Consider the following 21,505-nt stretch of genomic DNA (forward strand, 5'->3'; position numbering starts at 1 on the left):
GGGAAATCCTGGGGACTCTCAGGAGGGGATATGTGAATAACTGGTCTCTCGGTTTGGCAGCTGATTTGAAAAAAAATGTTTCGGGTCAACCGGAAACTATTTTTAAAATTATTTTCAGCAAAATGAAAGTTTAATAAAAAAACACCTCATTTGAGATTTTTACCCTTTTTTAAGGGAAAATTCTAAACAAAAGGTTGTTTTAAATAAAAAAAAATCAAAGTTTTATTTAAAAATTGCCAGTGTTTTTCAGAATTTTTTTTCCCTTTGTCCAAAACTGTTTGTTTGAACTTGACATGAATTCACATAATGTTTCAGTTGACCCAAATTCAGTTTTTGGCTGAGCTGCAAGCCTAACCACTTGGGCTATAAGTGTATGTCTGCATTGCAATTAGAGACCCACAATTGGTCCATGCCAGTTGTCTTGGGCTCAGGCTACGGGACTGTTTAACTGCAGTGTGGACATTCAGGCTTGGGCTGCAGCCTGGGCTCTGGGACCCTCCCACCTCACAGGGTCCTAGAGCCCAGACTCCAGCCCAAGCCCAAACATCTACACCACATTAAACAACCCCTTAGCCCGAGCCCCACGAACCCGAGTCAGTTGGCACAGGCCAGCCGCAGGTTTCTAATTGCAGTGTAGACATACCCCCAGAGCCAGATTAATTTCACTTTTTTAAATGAAACAAGTTGATTTTCTAAACAACATTTTTCCCCTTCCATGTGAAATTTTGAAATGCTTCTTTTAGTTCTGTTTCGGAACAAAATGTTTTTCAGAATTTCAGGAGTTTCCGCAGAAGGGAAATGCCAACTTTTTACGTGCCTTAGTGCTGTCCTGCACAGGAGACCTGGTGAAGAGGGGGAAATAATCTGCTACTATCATAGACCAATAACAGATTGTGTCTCCATGGGGCAAGGAAGAGAACCAGGAAATAGTTGCACTGCCCATGGAACAGAACATGTGCTGCCTGTTACTCGAGGCATATTGTTAAGTCACAGAATATCCCGCAATGGATATCTGATTGCATCTCACTGCTAGGCAGGTCTGCAGCTTGAAGGTCATGTCAAGGCTCAGTAAATTCTGTTCAAAGCAGCTTTGGCTGCTAACCTCAGATCTGCCCCTAGCCAGGAGATTTGCAGAGAAGCCACATGGATTTCTCCTCACACATATGTAAAGCTTTATTGCTTAGTTTTGGCATCTAGTCAGGAATCCAGAACCTGTTTCTCACTATTCAAAGACTCTTGCACTTTAGAATGTTGTTCTCTTCAGGATTCTGTGTTCTCACCTTATGAAAGTATTTCATCTTCCCCGTACGCTCCATGCTATCTATGCATGTTATTACTTCAAAGAATTTAACATTAAGGTTTGAGTCATGCACTCAAAAGTCAGGAAATGCCAGAACTAAGGTTGCCTGTGCTTTCATCTTTTGAACTCTGTTAGTCTTGTTTTTTTCTTCACTGCCATACTAGCAGGCAGTTTTTCAGTTGTGCTTTCTTTTTGACCTATCCCTTGAGCTTTTATAGTAAGCTTCCAAGAGTGGGACCTCCATTAGATAGGTATTTTTGGGAGAAGACAAATAATTACAGGTAAATAAGTCTTGTTCTTTGAAGCTACACGCCTCAGTAAATCACCAGTCATCTTCTCCTCAGAATGAGAAAGATTGTGTAACTATAAACAGGTAGAGTACCCAAGCTTGCTTTGAACAGAATATACTCACACAACACACCTGCAAAATCTTTTCTATAACTGGCAGTCCCTCCAGTGTTCTCCGCTGCTTAGAGTTAACAAGATGCATCTGTCACTAAGTATTTTAGACAAAGTAGAACAGTTTCAGAAGGAGCTATTGAGAGCTACCAACCCCAGAATAGCCAGATTAGGGCACTCCTCTGAGAGGTCTCTGCTTAAATTCCTGCTGAGACCCAGACAAGGTGGGGATTTGAACCTGGATCTCCCACATCCCTGCTGAATGCCTGAACTACTGGAATATTAGGTAAGAGGAAGAGGGGGCGAACTACCTCCTCGGCTCTGTTTTGTGTAGGACCCTATCTGGTAGCTGTGCTCTTAGGCAGCCTCTGAGACTGCCTACCGGATTGAGCCCCACCGGTGAGATTGGCACAGCAACACCCAGTTTGATGATCCCTCTGGGGCTTAGTCACTGAGCAGCTTGGCAGCACCAGGCCTTAGGTGGCGCAGTGCATGCCCATCGGCAGAAGTTTAGGTGCTGAGAGATCTTCACTCATGGTAAGTTAGGTGACAAGGAGCTTCAGGCACCTGCAGGGTTAGGCAGCTGAGCTGCGGTTTTGAGGATCTAAAGTTTGGAATTAGGTGACTAAATTCCTTTATGAATCTAGCCCTTAGCATCTTTCTTCATTTTGCACTAACACTTTCCATATATTTTCTGTCATTTTAATCAGCTTTTATTTGGGAGTTATCAGCTGATTTTGATTTTTGCAAATGATTTTGGAATGTATTGCAACAGCCTAAATCACTGACTAATGTGTGCGCAAGACTTTCTGATTCAGATCTTTCAAAGTTATGTGAGTTTAAATCTGATCATGTGCTGGAAGCAGGAGTCGTAATCCATTGAGATAGACTTCTGGAGGAAAAAAAGAACAAGTATTTTTCTTTTGGATGGATTTATTTTTAAAGCAAACATTGCATAACACGTGATGATATTAGTTTAGTTTAGTTTTGTTTTTTGTTTCTTTGCTTTGCTTAAAACAAAAGATTAGATTTGGAAACACTGTTGGAAAAATTGGTCTGCGCATGGCCTTGTGTAAAGTGTGTGTGTACATGTAATAAAGCAGGGTATTACACAAATTTAAAACAACCTAATCTTTCTAAACCCATGGTCATTAATGTGTTTCAGTTATGTAGTATGTGCATATAGGATGAATCATAGAAATTAGAGATGGAAAAAGCCCAAATAGGTCATTTAGTCCAGCCCCTTACTAATGTAGGATTTTTCCCTATAATATTTTTTTTGTACTTTCTCCAGTCCAGTTATCAAGCATTGGGGCTTCTATCTCTTGGAATACCAGCAGGCTTCTGGAAAACAAATTAATTTGTAATAATTGTGCTCTGTTTAACCCTCTGGAAGCGCCAGTTGTTTCCAGTGACAAACATAAGCCTGTGCTTCAAAGGATTTTGATCAGGGCCGGATTAAGACCTTTAGAGGCCCTAAGCACTGAAAAGATTATGGTGCCCCCCCATATGTAATTCAAAATAAAAACAATACTATACCATAAAATAAAATTTTTTATTTTTTGAAATGACACAAAACTTACATGTGTGCTGAATTAAAATAGCTTCTTTCTAGATTTTCTGATTGCAAAATCTGATGGCAAAATTCTGGATAAGTTCATCAAAGCTGACTCAACAAAGCATGTCCGCTTCCATACGCGATAGGGAAAGTGAATCAAGTCTGTCCTGACACATTGTTGTTCTCTGAGGGTGTTTTATTCTTTTCAGCTGAGAAAAAGAGCGTTCTGCGGAGCAGTTAGTAATCATCAATGTTAGAAAAATACATAGTGCAATCTCTACATTTGGAAATACACATTGTATTCCGTCTTTCAATAGTGTGTCCTGAAGATCAATGTGACTGAATTTCATTTTTCCTGTTTCATTAAACTTTGCACGCATATAACAGTGGAACTGCCGTACTTCTCCACAGAGATTCATGTTCAAGTCAACAGGGTATGAGTCAACTAGCTTTTGGGAACCTTGTGAATATTGTTTGTCAGATAAGTCCATATCATTTAGAAAAGAAAATCTACTTGATACTTCTTTGTACACTTCACCTCTCCTCTTCATATGAGCTTCAAGTGTATCAATTATAGCGTAGTAAGTAGATACGTGAAATTTCTCTCTAGGATTCAGTGCTGTTTCTGTTGCACTGCTATCATTTGCTTGTTTTTTCCTGATTCGCTTGCTGGACTGGGCTTCTTTGTAGTTAATATCAGGCAAGATATCTTTTGATATGTCTTCACATCTTTCAAAATCATTCCTCAAAGTGTGTAAGTGGTTTGCTAATGATTATCAGAGGTCTGTACATGTTTTCAAATCCAATTCTTTTTCTTGGAGAGCTTGACTTGTGTGGTAAAAGTGTTGTAAAATTTCATTCCACATGGTCAACATGAATACAAACTCTAGTTCTTGCATCTTGTTTGCAATGTTTTCTGCCTCTCGTCTAGTTTCTCCCTTTTGTGATTGGTCTTCAGCTATACTTTCTAATGTATCCACAATCTTTGAGTAGAACTCCAGAATTGGACTTGTTGCCACTGCATGTGCCTCCCAGCGAGTATTAGAAAAAGATTTCAACACACCATCATTGCCCAAATATGTTTTAAGAACTGCCCATTGGTGTGTTGAGGCAGAGAAAAATGTATAAAGTAACTGGACTGTTGAGAAAAAACTTACTGCCACCAGACAACAATCAACAGCACTGCAGCCAACAAGATTGAGAGAGTGTGCAGCACATGGCATGAATATGGCATATTTGTTCTGTTCTAAAAGCTGCTTCTGCATTCCTTGATAACGCCCTGACATGTTGGCGGCGTTGTCATAAGATTGACCTCTGCACTTTGAGAAATCTATTTTGCAAACTTGGCACAGATAATACAGTACTTGATTTGCCATTTCTTCACCAGTGTGGCTTTTCAAATTGAGGAATGTTATAAATCATTCAACTGGTTTTCCATCTGTGGGGGAGACATATCTTAGTAAAATACTCAATTGATCAATATGTGAAAGATCAGGTGTAGAGTCAACAGATAAACTGAAGTACCCAGCACTACTTATTTCATCCACAATAGCTGAACGAACTTTGTCACTCATTAGACCAATGAGTTCATCAGATATTGTCTTGGATAAGTATGATGGGTTACCTTTGCCAGCATTCCCATATTTTGAGATATGGCCTGCTAAAAATGGGTCAAACTGAGCCACAAGCTCCAACAATCCCAAGAAATTTCCATTCTGCAATGATCCAAATGTGTCATTTGATCCCTGGAAAGGCAGACCACATTCAGCTAATGTTTGAATAACGGCTATAACACGCTGCAAGACATTTTGTCAGTGTTCACGCCCCCCTTTAATTTGTTCTTCCAATTTTTGTGTCAATCCAAAGCCCTGTCTTTGATTTTAAATGTCAACATTGAATCTCTGTGAGTAGTGCTATTTTCATGTTGCTCAATTAAAACAGTATTCCGCCAGTCACTAAATCCATCTGCAGCAAACTGGGATGTTGAAGGTTTATATGCAAAAAGTTTGCAAACAAAACAGTACACAGACCCTGCTGATGGTGAATACAGTAGCCATTCTCGAGTGTATTTCTCACCATTCGCTTTCATGCCGAAAAATATTTTTTGTGGACAATATCTTGTTTGTTTGCCATTGGTAAAAGTCCGACGTGATTTCTCAAATGGTCCAGTGTGGTGTTGACAGTCATTTGGTCCACGATCTATCCAGTAAGCTACATCATCGGTACTGAAATCAACCCACATACCAGGATCTTTTCTCCTATTATTTACAGCATGAGCAGGTTCAGTCTCTGACACATCCACACCTTCTACAACAATGTCTGTTTTACCACCAGGAGTAGGATGATCAGTTACAGTCTCTGACACATCCACATGTTCTGGAATGGTGTTTGTTTCACAAATAGAAGACGGATCAGTCTCTGAAACACCTACAGGTTTTGGAACAATGTCTGTGCTACTGAGAGGAGATGTTGCTTCTGATGGATTCGCTTTGAAAAATTATATCAGCGTTCGAAGATTTTGGAAAATTTCACTAGTTTTTTTGTTTCTTTTCTTCCGCAAGTTTACGTTTCTGTGCTCCACTCAGTTGGTTATGTTTCATCCTGCCCCTTCTCTGTTATCTGAACTTAAAAAAAAAAAAAAAAAAAAAAAAAAATTACACAATGTACACTATTTTTGTGTGTGTGTATAAGAGAAAAAATGAATCAAGTACATATAACTCAGAAGAATATATCAATAATAAAACATAAATTTATTGCAATACATGACAGGATCTGATTTCCTCGCATTATTTCGATCTACGTTAGTAGGACACCTCTCTGGTTTAGATGGGGATAAGTAATAAAAAGAGAACAGAACAATGGGGGAAGAGTGTGTAGTGAAGTGTAAGGAAGTTTAACAAAGTTCTGATTTTTTCCATGAGGATTACTTTGATGCTTTTTTTGAAATATCAAATATCAAATTTTTTCAACAAAAAACTTTTATTTTTGGGGTGCCCCCTGCTTTGCTGGTGCCCTAAGCACGTGCTTCGTCTGCCTATTGGGTAATCCAGCCCTGATTTTGATAATGAAGATAGACACACTGTAGTAATAAAACTGGATAATGTGAAGACTATCAAATACTGAGAAATTGGGACAGTTTAAAAATGCCTCTAATACAGAGGAGTTACTCTTACTGTTTTGAGATGCATTACGTGCTCTGCTTTTGGGCCTGCCATTTGGTGTGGAAGAAACATAGAGCTACGGCCCCACAAACTTTGGGACATCTATCATAAGTGTCCAAATTCTGGCTGCCTCCCGTGTGAGGTAGAGGAGGAATCTTTCGCTTAAATATGTGCGTAAAGAAACATCTCAAACCTTTTAGCTGCCCAGCTGCTGGCAATAGTAAGACGCATCTAAATTGAGTCAAACTTCAGTTGTTAGATGTCCAAGTTCAGAACCATTATAGAAGCCATGGGCTTCCTTCCCGGTTCCTTCCGGAACACATTAGACAATCGGAAAGTGGGTATAGAAGCCATACGTAGAATGTGACAAGTCATATTGTCCCTTTTGTATTGAAAATTGTCTCTGTGGTACTGAATTGTGGTGCACAATTTTTGCATCACTAATAGAAAAGGCCTGTTTACGAATTTCAGCACATATGAAGAAGCTCATGCATGTATCCAACCCACTTATGTACTCAGGTTCTCTGTCATTTGGCAGGCGTTTACAAAAGTGCATTAGGTTTCTTTGGTGCACAAAACTCAGATTAGAGGGGATCGCATCACTTTAAGTCCGTTACTTTTAGCTGAACTTTGGCCTTAGCTGCTTCAAGTGCAGCATGAGAGGGGCCTATAAATAACTTGCCCATAATTTGCCTCTTTGGAAGTTTCTGAACAATTAATCAAGCAATTCTTGATGTTTCTGCTCCTTTCAGCACAGAGGCAGCTGTCACGGTCAGAACTTTTGAGTCTCTTTTGGAAAGTGGGAATACTCATTTGATGAAGCTGCCTGTGGAAAAGTTTGCTGCCAAAAGCAAGGCCTACTGCTCCCTCCCACATCCCTCTGCAATTACAACCTAAGTTCTCTACTCTCTTCCAAAGTTTAATATATTGATTTCAGGTACTGGAAAAGCTTGTCAGCTGTTGTGAGCAGCATAGCCAACTCCAAGCATTTAGAATTATACAATTGCCTTAAACGTTTTCAAAAATAATACATTTGGGTCTCTTTTCATTTGCCTTCTGTTTTTTTAGACTGGACAAGCAACATTTTCAACATTTTTGCAACCGTGAGAGCGAGAAACTTACTTTTTTTTAAATGAAGATTGCGATTCTCAGCTAACCATCTGACTACAGTGGCTGGGGCTTGTGGAAGAACACCATTTAATGCAAGACTTGCAGTAAAACGATGAGTGCTGGCAATGCTGGAGACTCAAGAAGCATCTTTAGACTTAACAAAAAGTGAAGCCCTGCAGAGAGTGGTGAGCTGAGCGGAGTTAGCTGCAGGATGAGCTTCAGTGTCTGTTGAAACTTCCAGATCTGCTCCGACAGTAGCACATGCAGCAGTTCTCTGTTCTCCTCCCCCTTCGTTGTACTCGGCTCTGCCACAGACTTAATGGCTCTCTTTCATCTATAAGTTCTGTGGTAGCTGATCACACTTGATTAGCTACATCTTCCTAAAGTATTTCCCTAAATCTTGAGAGGTACTGAGTATCCACAACTCCCATTGACTTCCTGTAAACATTACCTCTATGCAATCAACATCCACCAGTGGGTGTGGTCAGGGCTCAGCCATTTTCCCCATTGTATTGAGACAGTGGTAAATACAGGGGCGCTCCACTGACACCATTGCTTACGCTAGTGCAGTTGCACTGTTGGTAGCAGTTACTGTCTCCTCCTTTCTGGCACGAACAAAATCCTCCTGCCTGAATGAGTCATTAGTAATAACTCTGTATCATTATACAGTGTTCTGTCGTGATTATTATTTGAATTATAATTGTACCTAGAAACTCCACCAAAATGGGGACCATATTGTGCTGGGTGCATAGCCCTGTCCTATCATGAAGAGCTTACAGTCTAAATAGCTGGATCTAAATAAGAATGGAAGGAAAAATAATTATCCACACTTTATAGATGGGGAACTTTGCTCGAGAGAGATTAAGTAACTTGCCCAAGATCACACAGGACTTCTGTGGCAGAGCCGGGAAAAGAATCCACATCTCCTGAGTCCCAATCCAGTGCTTAGCCACAATGCCATCCTTTCACCTGCGCTCAGGGCCCTTCAGAGGAGGAGCCTTCATTAATACCAGGTTCTGGAAGCTGCCAGCTGTTTATAGCTGGTACATAGTAAATTTAAAAACTGTGGAGTTGTTTAATTATTTTAGCCTGCACATAAACAAAATGCAGCAGAACATACCTCACTCAGACTGATGTATAGAATGAGTAATAGATGTTATAGTCTAATTTGGTTGTAATACTTGGTGGGAAATTTTAACACAAATAGGAAAAAGTAGTATCAAGTGCTGTTCTGAATAAGGCATTGTGATTTGTACAATATTTTTATAGGCGCTATGATCAAACACAATTGCAAACATCCATTCTGATGTTTATTTTTATGTTGAGGCTTGTTCTTTTGGATAAACTTTTAAGATTTCACGTAATACTGGACCATGAGGAGGGGAGAGCAGACGTTTCACATTAACTCACCTTTCTCAAGCAAGATTTAGTGACATTTGATTTCACAAATCACTAACAGTTAATTGAAACAACTGTTCATCTGAGCGTGAATGATTGAACATCACATGAGTGTAAATTGTGCATGTTACATGATGAGGGATGATACAGATTGGTCAAATCTTTAACCTATACAAAGATCAAATTGAATGCCTATTGCTAAATGGTTGAAAAATGAATGCCCTCTAAACTAATAGTGAGGGAACAATGTGAAAAAGTGTAGATACATTCCCCAGTTTAAATTAGCAAAGTAATGGACTGTGGTGTATAACTGATGTGTAAAGGGTATATTGCTTCTTAATGTATGGTACAATACACCTTGTGTATTTTTCCTAGAACACCCATTCATTAGAAGTGATTAGTCTCATGAGTAACTTCTTGGTTAATAATGCTTTTTAATAAAGAAAAAGCACATAGAAAACCAGAAGTCCACTTTTCTTTTTAAATTGTTATTGATATCTTTCTCTCTCCTGTTGGATTCCTTTGGCAATCCTGTGTTTCGTGCTGATTTATGTGACTTTTCATAGAAGTCATCAAAATGTTAGGGCATAAAGCATCAGATGAGTTCTGTTGTGTCTATTATTTTTTAATATTCAACAAGTCATTTATAAAGTGATGTAAATTTACATAGTACTTTACAAATACTGGGCCAATTCTCCAGTGTGTTAGGAGTTCCTCACTGGTGTTACTCCACTGATTTCAGTAGCTATATTGGCATAAAATTGGTGTAACACAGTGAAGAACCAGGCCCATAGATTAAGAAACATTTTCTGCCCAAAGATCTTACAATGTAAGGCACAGACACCAGACACAGTGTGGGATGTTCAGGTAGGGGACACTCAGGAGAAAGTAGTTGTGAGAATTACAAGGAAGGGTTGCTTAAAAAGTAGGCTTTTAAGGGGTATTTGGGAGACAAGGAATGAGAGATGATTCCAAATGTTGGGGGCTACACTGCCGAAGACACGAAGTTGAGAGTACAAGAAGATTGAGACCAGTAAAGAAAGAGGAGTGCGGATAGCACAGAGCACGAGAAAGGAGGAGGGAGGAAATGAGATCAGGTGGAGGTCAGATGATGATTATATACATTTGATGAATGTATCTGAAGTGTTCACCAGCCTGTAACTCATGAAACGAACACACACCCAACCATATTCCGGCTTTGGAGCTTGTGGTTTCCCATACAAACAGGCCAGATCACTGATGGATGATTCTTTCATGCGACCCTACTGATAATGCTGTGAAAACCAGTATAGGGAACCGTTTCCACCGCCAGCTAGGCAGCAATCCACCTAATAGCAAGACCTAGGCAGCCGAGCAGAAGCGAGGTGAGAAATAACTGAGAAGGAAGTGGTTGGGAGGAAAGAGAAGACTTCTTGAGCATGGGTTCTCCCACTAATTTCTTCTGCAGACCATTTCATAAAAGAGAGATGCTACCACAGAAGGCCTCCCCTTCAATATTTCCAATGCTCTGTTGTTTGGGTCTCAAAATATTTCATTGTTTGCATGACCAGAACTGGCACCAGAACTGGCACCGTATGGCACAGACCATACACTGAGATTCTGAGTTAGAAAATAAAGCAAAAATGAGGAGAAGAGAAAAGTAAAAGGGACATGGCCAAAGATGATATAAAAAGAAAGAAAAAGAGGTTAGGTCGAAAGGATTAGGGAAAGAAAGAGAGGGGAAACAGAGCAAAAACAGAAGTCAAGAGAATAAAGAATGAAAGAAATAACAGGGTTAGCAATATTGAGTTTAATAAAAGTACAGAATGAAATAAAGTGCCTGGGAAATGAAAAGATAGGGGAGAACTGGAGAATGGCAAACTGAAATCTCAGGGAAGCTGCCACAGGGAGCACAGGAAGGAAGGAGGCAAAAAGTAAACAGGCACAGAAAATATAACTGGAGCTAGCATTTTTAATTTATTTAGGACTGATAAGTAGTTATGAAACATGACTTTTGTTATGCCATGTTGAATACATTCTGGCATTTCTACAGCTAAACCGTGGAAAGAAGGGTCAGAACATTTTCTGGCTCTCCCACTTAAACTTTTGGCAACAATAAAAATTGTTTGTACTTACATGAGGAAAAAAATGGTTGGTTTGTTTGTCTGAAAACAGTTATCTGATGCATTTCTGTTCATTTCCTCAGTGGTCAGTAATAATGAACACTGAAATGGTGTTAACTCATCAAATGGAAATGAGTGCATCCTGGTGGGATTAGAGGAAATAATAATATTCAGTGAAGACTGAGCAAACATCAGATACTCAATCTAGGTTTTTAGCTGTGGCCATCACTATGGTATTTGAGCAGCTGTGAATATGGGTGTGCAGTATTGCTGAAGCTGTGCTGGTCCCAGGGCATGACAGACAAGGTGCATGTGGTAATATCTTTTACTGGTCTGACTTCTGTTGGTAGGGGGGACAAGCTTTTGAGCTACCCAGAGCTCCTCTTCAGGTCTGGGGAAGGAAGAAGAGTGTCTGAGATAAATACAAGCTGCGACAGATTGTTAAGCAGAAGGGGTCACACGCTGTAGGAGGCCACTTGAAATGGAATGGGCAATAAGGATCAGACTGTTATGGACAAGGGATTTGAAGTGGGCCCTTAAGGGTTAGCAGGAAGGTGTGTGTTACAAATCATTGTAATGAGCCATGAAACCAGTGTCCCTGCTAAGTCCATAGTTTTTAGTTTCTAGCAGCGTTATGAATTTAAGTTCCCCCGCTCGCCTTTTGAAGGTGTTGGGGCAAGTATTGAATGATGATTTTAAGTGGCTTCCTACAACAGGCATTGCCCCTTATGCTTAACAATCTGTTGCAACTTGTACTTGGCTTTGACATTCCGCTTTCCTTTCCCAAACCTGAAGAAGAGCCCTGTGTAGCCTGAAAGTTTGTCCCTTCTGTCAACAGAAGTTAGTCCAATAAAAGCTATTGTCTCATCTATCTTGTCTCTCGGCTATCACTATGTAAATGTTTCTTGACTGAAACATCACCCCTAATGTGTTTTATTACAGTCTAAATTATGAATGGATGCTGTTAGAAAGTTTCCTTTTACCTTCATTCTGTTAGGTAAAACAATACTAATCTGTTTCAGAGTAGCAGCCGTGTTAGTCTGTATCCGCAAAAAGAAAAGGAATACTTGTGGCACCTTAGAGACGAACAAATTTATCTGAGCATAAGCTTTCGTGAGCTACAGCTCACTTCATCGGATGCATTCAGTGGAAAATACAGTGGGAAGATTTATATATGCAGAGAACATGAAACAATGGGTGTTACCATACACACTGTAAGACTGGGAATAGATGGGTCCTTACACAAAGTAAAACTATTTCCCCATGTTTATTCCCCTCCTTCTCCTCCCTCCCCCCGCTGTTCCTCAGATGTTCTTGTCAGCTGCTGGAAATGGCCCACCTTGATTATTACTACAAAAGGTTTTTCCCCCAGCTCTCCTGCTGGAAATAGGTCACCTTACCTGATCACTCTCGTTACAGTGTGTATGGTAACACCCATTGTTTCATGTTCTTTGTGTATATAAATCTCCCCACTGTATTTTCCACTGAAATGCATCCGATTTGCTGTAGCTCACAAAAGCTTACGCTCAGATAAATTTGTTAGTCTCTAAGGTGCACAAGTCCTCCTTTTCTTTTTGCGAATACTAATTTGTGTGAGCAGCTAGTCCCTCTGATTAGAATGGTGAATTCTGTCAGTACCTTATTGTAACCCCTGCTTGCTTGGTGTGGCACTTTGTCCCCTCTAGCGGGGGCTAGGCCAGCTAGAGGTTGATGAGCCTGCTACAGCATTGGCTAACAGCGATGCGTCTTTTAGCTCATGCAGTAGGGGCTCGTGTATTAAGCTCAAAAGGTCCCAGGTTTGGTCCCCGCTGACAACGCCCCATGTGGGTCAGCGTTACAAGTGATGTCCCCTACAGGGATTTCAGGCAATTCAATTGGGAAGTCACTGAAGCTTGGGGACATGCTTCTCTGCACCTAACCCCTGCTTGTTCGGAATGGCACACTTTCCCCCTCTAGTGGTGGCTAGGCCAGCTAGAGATTGATGAGCCTACTACAGCCCTATATAACAGAGATGTGTCTTGTAGTTCATGCAGTAGGCTCTGCGCTTAAGCTCAAGAGGTCGCAAGAGGTCCTGCTGCTGATGCCTGTATGTGTGTCAGTGTTACATTATCTAATGATAAAAAGTAAAAGAGAGAGAAGCCACTGCATACACAGAGAGAGTGTCACAGCAAGTAATTTGTAAAAATGTAGTTAAACTCCTTTTGCAAGAGTCAGTGTATTGACTCGCAGGATGTTGTCCAAACCTCAGTTCATACTGGTAGATATCGCTGCATATCAGGTATGGTCCTAGTGCCCATGCATGTATAAGAGACATGTCTGTGTCTCTCCTTGCATGTGAAATCGGAACTGGATGTCGTCGTCATTTTCAAAATTAATAGATGTTGCTACTTAATTTTTAAAAAACTTTACACTGTAAAAATTTTGTGTTTGCATTTTTCAGGAATGAGTCTTCTATTTCATTATAAGAAAACTAATTACTGCACCTCACTTAGAAACCTTTGACCTAGTGAAACAAGCTAGCAGGAAAAAAATCAAACCACTGTTGTCTCAGTCAGTTAAATCTGATATAGAAAGCTATAAAGGCTGATCTTCTGAAGTCTCCTATATGTAGTTGAATTCACAGTGTGAATTATGTGCTCAGTGTAAACTTTACATGGAATATATCTCAAAAGACAGAGAAGAGTATTAAGGCAGGATATGACATACAGCAGGGGTTGGCAACCTTTCAGAAGTGGTGTGCCAAGTCTTCATTTATTCACTTTAAGGTTTCGCGTGCCAGTAATGCATTTTAACGTTTTTAGAAGGTCTCTCTCTATAAGACTATATATTATATAACTAAACTATTGTCCTATGTAAAGTAAAAAAGGTTTTCAAAATGTTTAAGAAGCTTCATTTAAAATTAAATTAAAATGCTGATCTTGCGCTGCCGGCCTGCTCAGCCCGCTGCCGGCCTGGGGTTCCGTTCACCTAGGCCAGCAGCAGGCTGAGCGGGGCCTGCGGCCAGGACCCCGGCTGGCAAGGGGCTGGCAGCCAGAACCCCGGGCTGGCAGCCAGAACCCCGGGCTGGCAGCGGGCTGAGCGGGGCCGGCAGCCGGGACCCGGCAGGCAGCAGCGTGCCATTAAAAATCGGCTCACGTGCCAAAGATAGCATAAGTTGACGACCCCTGACATACAGTATACTATGTTAAACCAATTCCTATTATATTCTATATCACGCATTTTATCCATATATTCCATTATGTCAATTTGATGTATCAAGATAAATACACAATTCTGAATGTAATTTTAGTAAATTAATAATTTTGATAGTATAAAATTAAATTTTATAAATAGGTTTATCTTCCATTTCAACGTACCGTTCAGCAGTTACTGTACAAAAGTGACAATCTGTAGTAGAGACTGATAACAAATATTCTCTTTTTTAATATTGGTTGACTTTAATATTTTTGTGGAGTAATATTATAGATAATGGTGACTAATTGAACATACAATTTAGAGATTCTAATATTTATATGAATGGCTGGACAGCTGCTTTGTCTAGAGTAGACTATTAGAAGCTGTAGGCTGTGGCACAAGTTATTGGAACGATATTTTCCCATAGACTCTCAGTAGAGTTTTGGATTTCACATGTGAATTCCGTGTCATGATCTTCCACTTCTGTCTGTACAATCAGAATGGCTGGCCTTGAACTTCACCTAGACTACTAAGAGCTGGAAGCTTGTTAGATGGCATTGACTTTAATAAGCTACACTGCATATCAGTCAGTACAGAATATTGCCCTAAGTCATCATAGAAAGAAGTTGGCTTTATTGTTGAGTAGAGCTGGTCATAGACTGGAATTTCCATTCTGTAGGAAAGTCCAATATTTTGAAATTTGTTTTCATTTTGAATCACAGCAAAAAGTCTATATTTTCAAAATCTTCTGTAGAACAGAAATTCCCCCCAAATTTGATTTGGAACTATTGAATCATTTCAATAATGATAAACTGCTTTGTTTTGATAACATAAAAGTTGAAACAAAATAAATAGAAATGGTAAAGTCAAAACCAAAACCTTCTGACATTATCAGAGCTGTGCTGTGTATCTGAAGCTCTTCCCACTCAGCACCGAGTAAATGATCTGGGTAATAAATGCTTAACCAACATTTTTTGCATAATTTTTCTTACATGTTCATAGAGTGAAAACTGCACACCTCCAAAAGCCAAAATAACTGGAAGGGCAGGATTGGATCCACTCTCCCCATGTGTGGGCAGATCACAGGCTGAATCACCACATCCCACACCTCTGTTTGTGGGATTTTGAGGCATTGGATTGGTGTATGTATAGATTGAGCAGCCCATTCCCTGACCCACATCATCAGCCCTTTTTGCCCAGCCTATTCAGGGTGATGCAGCAGGTCCCAGGTATCTGCTGCACCTGTACTGGTCCTTATGGAGAGGAATTGCGCCTTAAGTGATGTAGAAGGCACTCCCAGTGTGCTCTGTACCTGGCTGCATAAATGTCTGAGATTTTGCATGCTGTCAGATACTAAGGTGGGGTTAATGAACGAACAATCGATGGATAGATAGATGCCAGTATCACCTAGGCAGTGTCTTTATGACCAAGCTATGACCTCCTAAATACAGGTTTTTGGAATGGGCTGGGTGACAGACTGTGAACTAGAGTGGAGTCACAGTATAATATGCAGCTCTGCAGAGCATGAATCGACATAATATGGACTTGTTCCCCTCCTTCCAGTGCTATAAATATTCATGCTTGGTTATATTTCACTGGTGCAAACCATCCGCTTTACATGAAACACAGTGGAATCAGGAGACCGTCATTCTGGCATCTCTGATTAAACTGAAGTCAGTGCAGCAGTGGGAATGCGTGAGGGCATTCCTATTGCAGTCCAGCTCCGGACACATAACTGCCATATGTCTGTCTGTCTCCAAAAGATTCCAGAGTGGAACAAAGAGCACAGCTGCTCATAACATGACAGACAATAAGTGGTTATCCAGTTAACCATTGATGCTGACTATCCTGATAGTAATAAATTAGCAATTATTGACAGGAGCACTGCCTCCCCGTGCCGCCGCCTCCTCCTCCCCCCCAAATCTTCGAGATAGTACTAAGGAATTATGAAAAAGAGAAACAGGAGACAACACGGTTGCAGCTGCAGCCCTTCTGTGCCGGAATAAATCTAGAGGGACTAGGAACTGACTACTCTTTTGATGTATGATATCCATACGAATCTCTAAGCTCCTAACGCATTAACTTGGGCAGCCCAAATAGGAACAGCAGCTGCACAACCTCTCTCACAGGACATTGCTACAAATTTTGGATTTTTGTTTTTAGCTTTTGTGGGGTTTATATGATATAAAGGAAGAGCACATCATGATGTTGTCTAAGTAGCAATTGAGGGCACCCTGTATTTGGGAAGGATTCTTATGTGTAATATGGTAAATATAATTTCAAAAAACCCCTCAGCAACAAAAATTTTAGGACATTGGATAAGCCTACAAGGCTACCATGAAAGAGCAAATGGTATCATTCACTAAAGTAGCTCTGTAAAAGGGAATTACAATAGATTACTAAATAGCAAAGGACAATCTGATAGTATATGAGGGCTGTATCTTATGTTAATAAATAAAGTATAAGTGTTTAATAATGCTCCTGATTGCAGATCTTCTTCCTTTTCTTCTGTTCTTTTTGCCTCTCCTTCATGCATTGTTTTTACTTCCTGGTCATTATAAAATTTAGTTTTATCTAGCATATTTCTGCATATTATACCTCTTTTGTATAGTGTACTCCTTTTGTTATATTACAGTTCTGTTTGCTGAAATTACTTGTGCACACTCTCAAAAAGAATCAGATTTTTTTTTAAATGCATCCTTCCTGTGAATTTTACAGAGTTTGCAGTTTGACAGTTTAAAAGGATATAGTCAGGGAGGCTAGGCCCAAATTTTATTTCTGTATCTTTTTTCCCCCTGCTGTTTGCAAAGCCTGGGTAGTTTTGAATAAGTTGGTTTTTCCTTCAAAACAAATGCTGCAGAGATGTTGCTTTTTAAAAAAAAAAAGGCAGCCCTGTTGGCCAGCAGTACAACAAACAGTATGGATGCAAAACAGAAATGGTAGTAAGGAAACAAATCACAACATTCTAAGAGGTTCCTTCTTGAATTGTGGCACCGGGGGACGCAGGTTGGGGAGAAGCTTGACCCAACCAGATTTTGCTCTTAATTGTAGGGGGGTAGAGTCTGAGTAATTCCATTGATGCCAATGGATTTACTGAAGAAGTTAAATCCCTTGAACTGAGAATATAATTTGCCCCACCAAGGCTGGGAGTGTGTGTGGTATTCACTTGTAGTTTATTCACTTATGGTGAGTCTATGACTGCAAAAAAACACCTGCAGCTGGCTTGTGTCAGGTGACTCCGGCTGGTGGGGCTACAGAATTGCAGTGTGGGTATTTGGCCTTGGGCTGGAGCCTGGGCCCAATGTCTGTACTGCAATTTTATAGCGCCATAGCCTGAGCCCTACGAGCCTGTCAGTTGACATGTTCCAGTCATGGGTGTCTTATTGCAGTGCAGACACATCTTTAGTTCACCTACACCTGAAAGAGGAGAGGGCAGTTGGAAAAGGTCATGAGGTTGTGAACTACACAAAGAAAAAAATGGAGAAATTTGAGAGAGGCTGAGGAAGAAAAATGCTCAGGGGTAACCTGTGGTGGAGATACCAGTGAGTATTTACACAGCTCTCTGTGACTGTGTACTGCGGGAATTACTGAACACAAGTTCTTATCTTGGCAACTGGTGCCTCATGTGACACATTTGTGTGATTTACAAGATGACACACAGCACATTGCCCACATACTGTCATATTTACTTTTGGATTTGCATTAATTATCAGGCCATGGCAGCACCAACCTTCCAGCCATCAGTGATGGGGGCACAGAGAGAAACAAAATATGCAGATGGAAAGAAAATGAGTTATGGTAGCTAGCTGCTTCTTGGAAGAGAGAGACCTGATTATTCTAAAGCATGGCTAGCAGTTAAACAAATGAAAGTCTCAAGGAATAACTGATGCTACAAGGAAAACATGCCTTACAGGAGTGTGTGCATTAATAGGCTGGCTTAGGTAAATATTCACCTTTCTGTGTCCTGCAAGAGATTTTAGGAGGAATGGAAGAGAGACATGCATGCACATGGTGGATCAGGAACCGGAGACCTGGCACACTATATGAAGGAAGAGTAGAAGTAAATATGTAGCATTTTACTAAGCAATGACAGCAGTTGGGGGAGGGTCGGGAGGGGTGTAATAACACACATATCTGAAAGGTGTTGACAGCAAGAGACAAATCCTGACCCTGTGGCTCAGACATAAACTCTGTGACCATGGAGCCCAGGCAGAGTGCCGTAACCTGCTGTGCATTGTTCTTACAGACCTGGTCTGTGAATGCCCAATTTCAATCCATCCCCTGGAGTAGGGTCAGAGAATTCCCACCCACACGTACTGCCATGCCTGGCAATGGGATTACTGGAAAGTGATACTGGAAGGAGGCTGTGCTTCCCCACTATACCCGGGTAGGCGAGTTAAACAAGGCAGTCAAACAGTGAAGGAGCTAAACAACTCCATTTCTCTCCCCTGCACCAGCTGCTACCTGTGTCATGAGGCTGTCAAACATATGGCCATGGGCCCATCAGGCCTAAGGCAGGCCCTCTCTTCCAAAAAGAGGAAGTGGATAGTGGGAAAGCCACAGAGCGCCACAGACACTTCTCAATTCTCATTCTCCACATGTGTGGGAGGGGGGAGGGTTACCCACACTGAGCCCCTCTGTTACCAAGTCCCATCCTGTAGGGATGAGTCAGGCCAGAACAGAGCGAAGACCCTCCTATGAAGCGAGATCTAAAGGACAGGAATTATATAGGGTGATAAATGGGGCTATTGCCAGAAGTAATGAGAGAGAGAGAAGGAAATTTAGGAAGATAAAGTGTTCTATACTATATTGCAGAGACCAGAGGCCCATGCTGCAGTGACAGAAGGATGGATTAGGTGGCTTCATAGGCTTTTCACTAATTTATATAAATTTTGAGTTGATACCGGTCAAGTTGTTTTGCTTAAGTGGTTCTATCCCATGGTTGCTGCTGGCTTCCAGATAAGATGCCTTGAGCTCAGATATGGTGGGGAAATATTCTTCACAGTTAGCCCCATGTTGTTGAAACTGTCCACCTTCATATACCAGAAACTCTCAACATGTAAATCCTGTATTCATAGCATTGTAGAAATTAAAGCTGTAAAACCCCACTCGGTTATCTTGTTCATCCCACCATCAGTGCAGGATTGTTCCCTAAGGTATAGTCTTAATTGTCTTGTTCATTCTGGTTTTAAATAGCTTGGGAAATGGGGCTCACATAAACTCTCTTTGGAAGGTTTTCCACACTAATAGTACTTCCTGTTCCAAATATGTGCTTAATCATCAAGTCTTATTTTCTCATGATTTGCCTTATCACCACTTTGAACACTCCAAGGAGTTCCTGTCTCAGAACTGGCTCTTCACGCCTTACAAACTTTGCAGGCAGTTATATCTCCCTTGTCAGGTGCCAAGTGCCCACTGAGCCTGTCTCTCCATTCTGCCTGCACCCCATCTCTCCTCTTTAGTCCACTAGCCCACCCCTCATTATATTTTCCCTTCTCTTCCTTTCAACCTTATCTTTTCTTCCAGTTTTAAACTACCCTCCCCCGAATTAAGGAGGTCATGGCTATCCCCAGCAGCAGAAGAGGAAGGTGTGACGGGTTCCCTCTGGGGTACCACCTGGAACTGGAGTACCACTGAGCCCCCCTGACCCACCAGCCTGGGCTCCCTCTTACACTGTACTGCTGTGACCAGCTGCAAAGCCCTCCAGGCTTCAGCCTGCACTTTCACCAGCTACATACAGATAGGGACACATCCAGCTGCAGTTACATGCAGGCACTTTGACCAGCCCCTTCATGAGAAGGCGACAGCTAGGGCAACTCCCAGCTTCTCAGGCACGCATCCCCAAAATTACACCATCTTGTGCTGGGAGCTCTGAACCGCCGTGGGCAGCGGGGGTAACCTGCCACTTTTAACTTTTAGGCACCCCACTGCCCAGTTCCCCACACACAGTCCCACTACAACTGCCAAATACCCCACACTGACCCCTCCCCCACTGCTCAGCACCCCAACATACACAGATCTCCACCAACCCCACTGCCCCGCACCCCCACAAACCTCCCACTGCCAAGCGCCCCCATCCCCTCACTGTGCAGAGCCCCCCCACAAACCCACTTTCCCAAGCCCTGCCCCTCCTCCCCCCCACTCCCCCCGGCTGTACTCACCGGCCCAGCTGGGAGGTGACTCTGTCCACTGGGTTGAGCGAGGAGCACTCCAGCAGGGCTGTGTGGGGCCCTCTCCCCTTCAGCAAGCCCCGCCCCCTGCTGGGACCTGGGCATGGCAAAATTTGAATTTTTAGGCACCACTAGAATGCGCCTACTATGCCTGTGCGAAATCTGGCCCTGCAGAAGAATGCTAGTTGTTCTAAGCATGATGCTCAGTAATTACTGTTGTAACTTTGTGTGTGTGTGTGTGTGTGTGCGTGCTATTTTATGCTGTGTTTTTATTGTCTGGTGCAAGTATATTTCACATGCATTTTAATATAAATTTATAAAAAAATAATATTTGTACTTCTGTAACCCCAGAATGAGGCACAATTGCAAAAGCCATCTGACAAAGGCCGCTCTCTCCATTTATTAACATTTGATTTGATAAAGCCTTTGGATTGAAAATGTTCATTCCAAGTTTCAGTCAAATGGCTGAGATATTAAACATCACAAACTAGGGATTATAATGATTATAAATGCTTAACACATCCTTTCCTGCAGCTTTCTTGCGTAGTGTTCTCATAGCTCAGATGAGAGTAGCAGTTACATCTCCAATTTTATGCCCTGAAAGTAGCAGAACCTACAGAACTGTGTAATAATGGCAAGCCACGGGTATGAATGGTGCCAAACCACCAAACGGGTTTTGGGTTTTATTTTTCAATTAAAGCAATACTGCTTTAAACTGATCTACATTATTTCACCTGGCTGTTTGATCCTCCATGCTGCTCCCAGAACCTGCATATGTCATTTTTCCTGATATAAACTCCAAGATTGCAAGCTTGAAAATGTCTGGTTGCTTTAATGTAACTCATTCGCTCTGAAAACTCCCAGGTTGTTCATTATGGACCCAATCAAACGTCCATTTGAAATCACTGAGAGTCCTTCCACTGATCTCATGAATATTAGATCTGGCCCATAAATCAATGGTCTTTGCACCATCTCCAAGGAATTCAGGCCTTGGGCTTTATAATGCATCACTTGGCAAGGATGAGTGAGGAAAAGGTGGTAGCAATATTTACTGTTAAAATGGCATTTTCCATCTTCAAGTACTTCACAAACATTTTCTCTTTTAAAGGCCAGTTTGGTTTTGTTGTTCAGAT

General features: G+C 41.3%; 1 protein-coding gene across 6 annotated transcripts in view; it reads left to right on the plus strand.

Annotated features, from left to right (window-relative positions):
• The window catches only part of NCALD (neurocalcin delta), a 145,514-nt gene that overhangs the window by 95,063 nt on the left and 28,946 nt on the right, over nucleotides 1-21,505 (plus strand). The gene's annotated exons all lie outside the window — the stretch shown is intronic.

Source organism: Natator depressus, chromosome 2, assembly GCF_965152275.1.
Source record: "Natator depressus isolate rNatDep1 chromosome 2, rNatDep2.hap1, whole genome shotgun sequence".
In the NCBI taxonomy this organism is placed as follows: Eukaryota; Metazoa; Chordata; order Testudines; family Cheloniidae; genus Natator; species Natator depressus.